Raw genomic sequence first — 11,289 nt, forward strand, 5'->3', positions numbered from 1 at the left:
AATAATATAAAAAAAAAATAAAAGTGTAAAAAAAAGTTTAAAAATGATAATTTTTGGTTATAAACTAATTTGGCTTATTTTGTTTTTTTACTAAAAAGATAACGGAATAAATTTTGGCCAAGATTTATGATGAAATATTATTTATTTGCAATATTTTATAAGAAAAACACTTTTTTTCAAACTTTTTGGACTTTTTCATTTACATAGCAAAAAAAAAAAATCCCAGTGGGGAATAAATACCACCAAAATAAAGCTTTATCTGTCTCAAAAAAATGGTGAAAAAATTCATATGGGTACAGGGTTGCATGACCGCGCAATTGTCATTCAAAGTGTGATAGCGCTGAAAGCTGAAAATTGTCCTGGGCAGGAAGGGGGTGAAAGTGTCCGGACTGGAAGGGGGTGAAAGTGTCCAGACTGGAAGGGGGTGAAAGTGTCCGGACTGGAAGGGGGTGAAAGTGTCCGGACTGGAAGGGGGTGAAAGTGTCCGGACTGGAAGGGGGTGAAAGTGTCTGGACTGGAAGTGGTTAAAGTAATGGGGTTTAGATGAACCTGGTCTTTCCCTTTGATTCATAGAAGATGGTATGTCTGGTAATACGATAACCTCCAAGTTGTGACTTCCCCAGTTAACCCCATCTGATGGCAGCCCAGGAAACAGTTAACACTGAAGCAGGGGCGGACTGACAACTTATGGGGCCCCCGGGCAATAGGGGATCATGGGGCCCCTGTGTCCTTGCCCAAACTCAAAAAAGCCTATGAAAAAGGTACCAGGGGCCTCTCATGGGGCCCCCTACTGACCCCGGGCCCTCGGGCAGTGCCTGAGTTACCAAATGGTCAGTCCGCCCCTGCACTGAAGGCAGATCTGTAGCCCTGTACAAAGCTTTTTAGCTGTACAAAGAGTTTTAGTAAGCCCGGTCATACCAGTGACTCAACACTGTCCAGCAGACAGTGTGGGGGCTGACTTACCTTTCACAGAAGCCGTGTGTTACAGTACCTCCTGTATCCCTGTCTGTACATCCAGGGGCATGGCCAGTGGCGTATTTAGGTTTTGTGATGCCCTAGGCAACACTAAAGTGCCACCCCCCACCCAACAAAGAGAGCCTGAGATTGACCAACAACACCCCTGCCCCCTCCCCACCTTAGAGAGCCTTCCACTACCATCGCCCCTATACACCGGCCACTCCCCTCCCAGCAAAAGAGAGAAAGATACTCACCTTCACAGCTCTGGACATACCCAGGAACAAGTGTCAAGCAGCCCGCAGCCTCTCTCAGATCCCACCAGGTCCCCAAGCCGCATGTGTCCCCTCTTTCGTCCCTTCTTCCATGGGGGCAGTGCTGCCCCCCTGAAAAATGCCACCCTAGGCAAATGCCTTGTTTGCCTTGTGGTAAATACACCTCTGGGCATGGCCCATCCTATCCACTTGCTGCGTGTTGTGTGCATGTACACCAGGTTGTGGCCTACTGCCAATGGTGTGAGGTTGTTGGAGCACTGGTGCACATGCTGTAGCATGCATTGACAAGTGTCCCTGACGCTAGGCTTGCTCACTTGCCAAGAGGGTTCTTAAGCTTCCCTCATGGTGACTGGTGCTACCATGTGTGTGAGATTACTGTTTTTCCTGCTTTGTTGTTCCTGGATTACCTAACTCTGTTCATGTTGCCTTCCCCATTGCCAATTCTACCTGTTCCTACTAGCCTCTTGCTTGCCACTTGCCTCAACCCTTTTCTTCTGACCTCCTGTAACTCAAACCGTATGTCCACATCAAAGCCATCCTGTTCCAGAGACCCTTTGGTGGGACAATCCTAAGGGTTATGGTGTCTGCTTGCCGAAAAGTAGTCCAAGGGGGCCCCTAGGAACTCTGGCCCATCACTCTTTGCATGGTGCTCTGGTGAAGGAGAAGAGCCCTAAAGCGGTACCGAGTATTTCAGGAGAAGTAGCTTGTCATAGAGTGGAGTTTTATTAACCTCCTTAGCGGTGTTCCCGAGTGTAGCTCGGGGTAAAATTTCTATACCAAAAGCGGTAACCCCGAGCTACACTTGGGCTTACCATGCGGCGCTGCTCTGGGGGTCCCTGCAGCACTTACCTTGTCCTTCGCTCCCGCGATGTGTCCCCTCCAGCGTCCCCGGCCATCTCCTCCGGCTGATGCCGGCATCCGGCTTCTGTGTTCCGGTCCCTGTGACGTCGGGACGTACGGGTGCCAGAACCTGTGGGAAATTTAAATTTTTTTAAAAATTTCATTTTTGCTGTCATTGCTATTTGAATGCATTTCACATACATTTTGTCCCGAGTGCTTTGTCCGGCGCCCTGCCTGCATTTTGAATGTTCTTTCTGCCTGGAAACTTAGAAAAGTCCATGACGTCCAAAAAGCGTCCCTTTACGTCAAAAGCGGTTTTAGAACAGCGATAGTAAATCAGAACCACTTGCAGAATTGAGTGATAATGATTCGTGGGGGAAATTTGTCATCAGACACTGAAAACAATTTTGCGACTTTGCTCAGCGATGTGCGAATTTGCCTCTGTATTTCAAATTTCAGTGTTTTTGGATTGATTATATTATTGAATTAAATTTATTATTATTATATTATTATTTTTTATGATTATTTATTAAATTATAATTCATGATTTCAGGTTTCAAATTTTATCATATCCGGAATGTTTATTAGACTCTTGTTCGGACAGATTTCAGTGAGTTATTCCTAAAAATTACAGCCTACAATAAAAAACTACATATTTACATGCAAAAAAATGGTACCGCTTTCAGCACAAAAAATCAGAAAGAATCATACTGCTAGGGAGGTTAAAACAGCAGTTTTGTGCAATTTCTAGCAATTTTATTTTCTATCGATCCTAACAGTAGCTCCATTATTTATCCACATCCTTTAATAGGATAAACCCAACTCCAGCTCACACCTTTTAAAGCCCAACTCCAGGAAACCTAAAAAAATTATCCCTGTCTGCGAGGCTGTGGCTACACTGTACGGGATAACTGCTTGTTTAGCCTAGGGGAGAGTAAAAGCACTTTAACTTAAATGATCCCCTGGCAGATGGTGCTCCCCCACACTCTGGCAGTGCACTGTTCCTAGACATCACACCATGCAATGTAGGGCTATGGACACTACATTGGTCTTGATGACATCAGGACCTTAGACAGCTGGAGCATGGGGGGTGAAGAGGTTGTGGGGATTGGTCTAGCAGCAGGGAAGCAGCAGAGGATCAGGTAAGTATGTTTTCTTTTCCATGCCCCCTAGACTTGAGCAAGCTATACATTATAGAATTTTCTTTCCTTCAACCCGTATTTGAAGGAAAGAAAATTCTACACTGTAAGGGATAACTGCTTGCTTAGCCTAGGGGAGAGTAAAAGCACTTTCACTTAAATGATCCCCTGGCAGATGGTGCTCCCCCACACTCTGGCAGTGCACTGTTCCTAGACATCACACCATGCAATGTAGGGCTATGGACACTACATTGGTCTTGATGACATCAGGACCTTAGACAGCTGGAGCATGGGGGGTGAAGAGGCTGTGGGGATTGGTCTAGAGTAAAGAGGATCAGGTAAGTATGTTTTCTTTTCCATGCCCCCTAGACTTGAGCAAGCCATACATTATAGAATTTTCTTTCCTTCAAATACGGGTTGAAGGAAAGAAAGTCACTTGATACGCTACCAACACAGTCAGGGGAATCCCGTCCACTGCATTATTGTATTTTTACCAGGGGCGGACTGACCATTTGGAAATGGGGTCAGTAGGGGGCCCCATGAGATGCCCCTGGTACCTTTTTCATAGGCTTTTTTGAGCTTGGGCAAGGACACAGGGGCCCCATGATCCCCTATTGCCCGGGGGCCCCATGAGTTTTCAGTCTGCCCCTGATTTTTACCCATATTTTTTTTATTCGTATGTGGCCACAAACTTGTTACAAAGTCTCAGAATTTCCACTCCGTGAGGCTCCCGGAACAGATCTTGATAGTTTTCATCTATTGATTCTCGCAACACCTGTTCCTTGTGTTCATAAATTTTATTACATCCTTCCAAATTTTTGTTCGATACCCAAAGCGGCAAGAATGGATGTAATAGCAGAAATGCCATCGCCGCGGTTTAGTGGCCTTAAGAATTATGAATGTCAGATTAGGAAAGTGCTGGCGAGATAATCATTCTCATTGGCCGACAGCTGCGCTTAGCAAAGTCATTATTCCCCGGCGGGGGGCGGGGGGTGATATGATCCCTGGCCCGCGCCGGGTGCTTGTTCACTTACAATATTACACATCAGAAGGAATGTTCTGCCAATTAATGTGAGGGTATGATCTGAAATTGCAGAATCGCTTCTCTTCCATATTCATGAAGTCGTGGAGCAACTCAAGGCTCAGAAACCCTCAATATTCGAGGGATTAAATGTCCACCAAAAAAAAAAAAAGAAATCAAACTCCAATTGCTTTGCAGGAAAGATTAACTAATAACTTTTGTAGGTAAAAGCTTCAAGCTATATTGAAAGAATTGTACATTTGTGGAACACGAAAGTTGAAAGTTTAACGTTTATTTTTTTTTTTAGATCTATTTGTGAGCGCGATGAGCCTACAGAGGGTCTGTGAGCGAAATAAAAAAATCACATAAATGATACGATCGATCATTAGCCTAAAGCGGTATTGAACCCAAAAGCAAACATTTATGATATTGCAGATTACCAATTCTTAGATCTGATGGCTGCATTTGTTTTCTTTTTAGGCTTTTTTCTATTTTCATCTGGTGATCCAGCCAGCAGGTCTGTTGTTTCTCAAAGCAGAAGCTCTCCAGCAAAATATCAGTTTACATGGATAACACACAAACCACTTAAAGCGGAGTTCCACTCATCCTGTCAAAAAATAAAAGTCAGCAGCTACAAAAACTGGAGCTGCTGGCTTTTAAAACACAGCCACTTACCTGTCCTTCGGTCCCGTGGTGTGTCCCCTGCAGCCCGTTTCACCAGCCGTCCTGTATTCCAGGAGGTCGGCATCTTCAGTGTGGGCACCCGGCTGTGATAGCTTGCGGCTTCACTGCACATGTGCGAGTAGCGCTGCGCTTCATGAATGCTCCTGTAGTCTTCTGGGACCTGTCACGTGTCCCAAAAGACTACAGGGAGGGAGGACACCTTCTGCTTCCGATCAACTAGGCAATTGGACCGGATGGGGGAGCACGTACTTGTCAAATTCGGGCAGTCCTTAAAGCGGAACTTCCCCTTTTGGGTGGAGCTCCGCTTTAAAGTGTTACTAAACACCGGATCCGGCATGCACTATATCCGCTCTCCCCAGACCCTGCATTCACTATATCTGGTCTCCCCAGACCCTGCATTCACTATATCTGCTCTCCCTGGACCCTGCATTCACTATATCCGCTCTCCCCGGACCCCGCATTCACTATATCCGCTCTCCCTGGACCCTGCATTCACTATATCCCCTCTCCCCGGACTCTGCATTCACTATATCCGCTCTCCCTGGACCCTGCATTCACTATATCCCCTCTCCCCGGACTCTGCATTCACTATATCCGCTCTCCCTGGACCCTGCATTCACTATATCCCCTCTCCCCGGACTCTGCATTCACTATATCCGCTCTCCACGGACCCTGCATTCACTATATCCGCTCTCCCCGAACCCTGCATTCACTATATGCGGTTTCTCCGGACCCTTCATTCACTATATCCGCTCACCCCGGACCCTGCATTCACTATATGCGGTCTCCCCGGACCCTGCATTCACTATATACGCTCTTCCTGGACCCTGCATTCACTATATCTGCTCTCCCCGGACCCTGCATTCACTATATCTTGTTTCCCCGGACCTTGCATTCACTATATCCGCTCTCCCCGGACCCCGCATTCACTATATCCAGTTTCCCCGGACCCCGCATTCACTATATCTGGTCTTCCCGGACCCTGCATTCACTATATCCCCTCTCCCTAGACCCTGCATTCACTATATCCGCTCTCCCTGGACCCTGCATTCACTATATCCCCTCTCCCCGGACCCCGCATTCACTATATCCAGTTTCCCCGGACCCCGCATTCACTATATCCGCTCTCCCCGGACCCTGCATTCACTATATCCCCTCTCCCCAGACTCTGCATTCACTATATCCAGTCTTCTTGGACCCCGCATTCACTATATCCGCTCTCCCAGGACCCCGCATTCACTATATCCGGTTTCCGCGGACCCTGCATTCACTATATCCGCTCTCCCAGGACCCCGCATTCACTATATCCGGTTTCCGCGGACCCTGCATTCACTACATCCGCTCTCCCCGGACCCTGCATTCACTATATCTGGTCTTCCCGGACTCCGCATTCACTTTATCTGGTCTTCCCGGACCCCGCATTCACTATATCCGCTCTCCCCGGATCCTGCATTCTCTATATCTGGTCTCCCTGGACCCTGCATTCTCTATATCCGGTCTCCCCGGACCCTGCATTCACTATATCCGCTCTCCCCGCATTCACTATATCCGCTCTCCCCACATTCATTATTTCCAGTCTCCCTGGACCCTGCATTCACTATATCCGGTCTCCCCGGACCCTGCATTCACTATATCTAGTCTCCCCGGACCCTGCATTCACTATATCCGCTCTCCCCGGACCCTGCATTCACTATATCCGCTCTTCCTGGACCCCGCATTCACTATATCCGCTCTCCCCGGACCCTACATTCCCTATATCCGCTCTCCCTGGACCCTGGCCCTCCTAAAGTGTGAAGGACAGTAAACTGGCCCTTTGTTTGAAAAGTTTGGAGACCCCTGCCTTAGTGCATCGGGATACCTTTCAGAATGACTGACACCGCAATGCATTAATGCCCACAGTGGAAGTGTGTTCTGGCCCTCGGGGTTTTGCTCCAGTTAAATCTTTTTAGACAGCTTTTTTGTTTGGAAATACAGAAATAAAAACCATAAAAATAAAGGCTGCCCATTGTAAGCACCCCTGGCCCCCTATATGGTTTGTCCCATTCCCTGTAGCTGACACCTTTGTTGGACAGCTTGGCCAGTTGAAGGAAGTGGGAAGAATAAGGGATCTACCTGAAGACCCAACAGGTATGTTATCGCATTCTCCTATCTGACTGGGCCTATCACTTAAAAGGAATATCTGAATGGCCAGATGCGGCGAGGGAACCTCGTTACACTTGCTAAGCAGGCACACTTCAGGAGGACAATCCGGCAAAAGATGGATGTTCTAAACACGACCGTCAAACACCTCAACAAGTCAGTCACACTAATGATCAGTGCATGGAGACAAGAGCAATTTGTCAACAGCTCATTAAAGCAAAGTTGTTTCGGTCTGAATAACTTCCAATCATTTACCTATTTATCAAAGCCGCAGCTGCCACTTCCTCCGCGCTATGGGTAATGAAGATGCGCTCGTGTTGTCATTAGCACGAAAAGCGAAGCACAAAAAAGAAAAAAAAACAGTAAAAAAAAAGCCCAAACCCTTCATGGCCCAAACCCTTTAAGATGCGGTGCGATGTTCAGGATCGCATAGGTGTGAGCCCACATGGAAGAAAAATAGATTTAAATTTTCTTCCCAAATACATCTGAAATACTACAATTTTGGCCATATTCAATATATTTGAAAAAAAAAAAAAAAAAAAAATATATATATATATATATATATATATATATATATACAGTGGGGATCGAAAGTTTGGGCACCCCAGCTAAAAATTTGTATTAATGTGCATAAAGAAGCCCAGGAAAGATGGAAAAATCTCCAAAAGGCATCAAATTACAGATTAGACATTCTTATAATATGGGGTTGGATCAATCATGCTTTGGGGTTGTGTTGCAGCCAGTGGCACAGGGAACATCTCACGAGTAGAAGAAAAAATGGATTCAATAAAATTTCAGCAAATTTTGGATGGTAACTTGATGCCATCTGTGAAAAAGCTGAAGTTAAAGAGAGGATGGCTTCTACAGATGGATAATGATCCTAAACACACCTCGAAATCCACGGGGGATTACATCAAGAGGCGTAAACTGAAGGTTTTGCCATGGCCTTCACAATCTCCTGACCTCAACATAATTGAAAATCTATGGATAGACCTTAAAAGAGCAGTGCGTGACAGACAGCCCAGAAATCTCAAAGAACTGGAAGACTTTTGTAATGAAGAATGGGCAAAGATACCTCAAACAAGAATTGAAAGACTCTTGGCTGGCTACAAAAAGCGTTTACAAGCTGTGATACTTGCCAAAGGGGGCAGTACAAGATATTAACTCTGCAGGGTGCCCAAACTTTTGCAGACGCCATTTTTTTGTTTTCTGTTATTCTGAAAGTGTAAATGATGGAAATAAAATCTAACTTTTGTTGACATATTATAAGAATGTCTAATCTGTAATTTGATGCCTTTTGGAGATTTTTCCATCTTTTCTTGGTTTCTTTATGCACATTAATACAAATTTTTAGCTGGGGTGCCCAAACTTTCGATCCCCACTGTATATACAGTTGTGTTCAAAATAATATCAGTCAGACATCACTAACCTGATCAATCACTGTTTTTGGTAGAAATTATATTTCTACATGGCAAATAATTTCCTAGCAGGTGTAGTAGAGTAATAGAAATCCAACAGACCCAACAGTCATGACATGCATGCTGCTGATTCTGTGTCATTGAATCACTCATTGAAAGGGGCGTGTTCAAAATAATAGCAGTGTGGATTTCTATTAGTGAGGTCATTCATTCTTTGATAAACAGGTGGCAATTATTGCCCTTATTTAAGGAAGGAAGGCAGCAAATGTTGTACATGCTGGTTACAGTGCATTTCTCTCTGAAATTCTGAGGAAAATGGGTCGTTCCAGAGTAAAAAGTTGATTGGAGAGGGGAAAACATATAAAGAAGTGCAGAAAATGATCGGCTGCTCAGCTAAAATGATCACAAATGCTTTAAAATGGCAACCAAAACCTGAAAGACGTGGAAGAAAGCAAAAAACTACCATTGGAATGGATAGAAGAATAGCCAAAATGGCGCGGACTCAGCCAACAATCAGCTCCAGGAAGATGAAAGAAGGTGTGACGTTCCCTGTGAGGACTGTTACAATTAGAAGACGCCTATGTGAAGCCAAGCTATCTGCAAGAAGCCCCCGCAAAGTCCCACTGTTGGAAAAAAGACGTGTGCTGAAGAGGTTACAATTTGCCAAAGAGCTCCCAGGATCAGGGCCCTCCTATCCCTCTTGTATTGAACTGTATTGTTGCTGTATTGTCTCCCATTATATTGTAAAGTGCTGAGCAAACTGTTGGCGCCATAAATCCTGTATAATAATAATAATATATAAATCCTGTATAATAATAATAATATAGTATATTTATTGAAACATATTTTGAAATATATTATTATTATTATACAGGATTTATGGTGTAAACAGTTTGCTCAGCGCTTTACAATATAACGGGAGACAATACAGCAACAATACAGTTCAATACAAGAGGGATAGGAGGGCCCTGATCCTGGGAGCTTACAATCTAGGAGATATTGAATACGGCCAAAATTGTAGCATTTCAAATATATGTCAATATATTTGGGAAGAATATTTGTAAAATATATTTTTCTTCCAAATGGGAAAGTAGGTGCCTGGTGATCTCTGACACTCTGGAATCGGCAAGCCCAGATCGCGGTCAATGGGTTGCCAATGCTGGGCGTGCACTTCCCTGGTTTGATGTCAAGGACCACATCAGAGGGCTCCGAGGGCCAGATGTTGAGCACCCCTGCCTTAGACAATCTGGACAGAAGTGGGTACCTATCAAAACCAGGTATCTGCTCCAAAAAAAAAAAAATCCAAATTTTGAAGAGGAAGGGGGGAGGCAGGAAGCAGAAAAGCGGAAGTTCTTCTTTTGAGAGAAGTTCCACTTTAAAGCTTGTCATGGTGAAAGAGCGAGGAGCAAGGTGACGTCTTTGGGTACCTTTTTATAGACAGCGAACTCTGAGAACTCAGCTCGTCTTTCAACTCTTCTACTATCCAGTGCATCGGTTCAAGTGTTCTCACCGAGGTTGCTGAGTCCAAGCCGCTTTGTCTCCGGCACCAAATGTTCCTACCAACTGCTGCTCGCTGTTTCATAAGTTGCTATTTTGAGGGACTGTTCAGGCGGGCACTAAAAATAAGATCTTTTCCTTTTACCACACACGCTTAATATTTATATATTTTTTTCAAATATTCAGTATCCGAGGAATATTTAAGCACCAATGTGGCACTTTAAAAAGTCCCTCAGATATATACAAATTATTTTGTGATATTGAGTGACTTATTTGGGATGTGGTGTCTGGATAGAACACCGGTCCAATACACTGTACATACGTTGGAAGCAGAACACCAAGCTGAATATGTAAATAGGTCAGTTGTATTTCGATGAAGGGATTCTGTTGATAGGAAAATGCTGCTTGCTGCCAGGTGTGTTCCCCTTGCATTTGAGGAGCTTCTTGGATCATTCATAGTTCATTGACAGGGGCCTACTGTCTCTTCTGGGTTCAGGCAGTTGGCCTCCAATGATGCGCCTCCAGGCCAACCCTCCTTATCCTTCCAGTGGATGGAGGTTGATGTATCCTGGGATATGTGGTGTGCATACCAGAGTTGTCTGGCTGTCATCCCTGTTCCGTTGCCACTCGCTAGGTGCCTCATCGCCATCTTCTTTGCCAATGTAATTGGAAGCCGGCTGTCTCTCCTGGGTTCAGGCATCTGGTCCCTGATGATGTACCGCCAGGCCTGCCGTCCCTATCAGTCCACTTTTTAGAAGTTGATGCCTCCTGGGATAAGTAGTGTGCATATGTATCAGCTTTGTGCTGCTGTGATCTGCATTCTACTGCCATGTGCAGGTCCCTTACTGCCATCTTCATTCCTGATGTCATCAGAAGCCAGCTGTCTTTTCTGGGTTCAGGTAGCCTCTGCAAGGCTTACCCTCCTCCTTCGTTCACTGTATGGAAGTGGATCTCTCTTTTGATATGTAGGGTGCATACCAGCTTTGTCCTACTGTGGTCCGGTGATCGGTGTTCTGCTGCCATGCACCAGGTCCCTCATCTCCATCTTCTTCCCTGATGTCTGTAGGAACCATCTGTCTCTTCTGGGTTTGAGCAGTTGGCCCCTGATACCATGTGGTCAGGCCCCCTCTTCTCATCCATTCAATGTATGGAAGTTGATGTCTCCTAGGATATGTGGTGTGCATACCAGCGTTGTCCTAATGTGATCCATATTTTGCTGCCATACACCAGGTCCCTCATCTCCATCTTCTTCCTTGATGTCAACGGGAGCTAGTTGTCTCTTCTGGGTTCAATTGGCTGGCCTCAGATGATGTGCCACCAGG

Source organism: Staurois parvus, unplaced genomic scaffold (genome assembly GCF_062004578.1).
Source record: "Staurois parvus isolate SC_StPar_1 unplaced genomic scaffold, SC_StPar_1.0 ptg000724l, whole genome shotgun sequence".
In the NCBI taxonomy this organism is placed as follows: Eukaryota; Metazoa; Chordata; class Amphibia; order Anura; family Ranidae; genus Staurois; species Staurois parvus.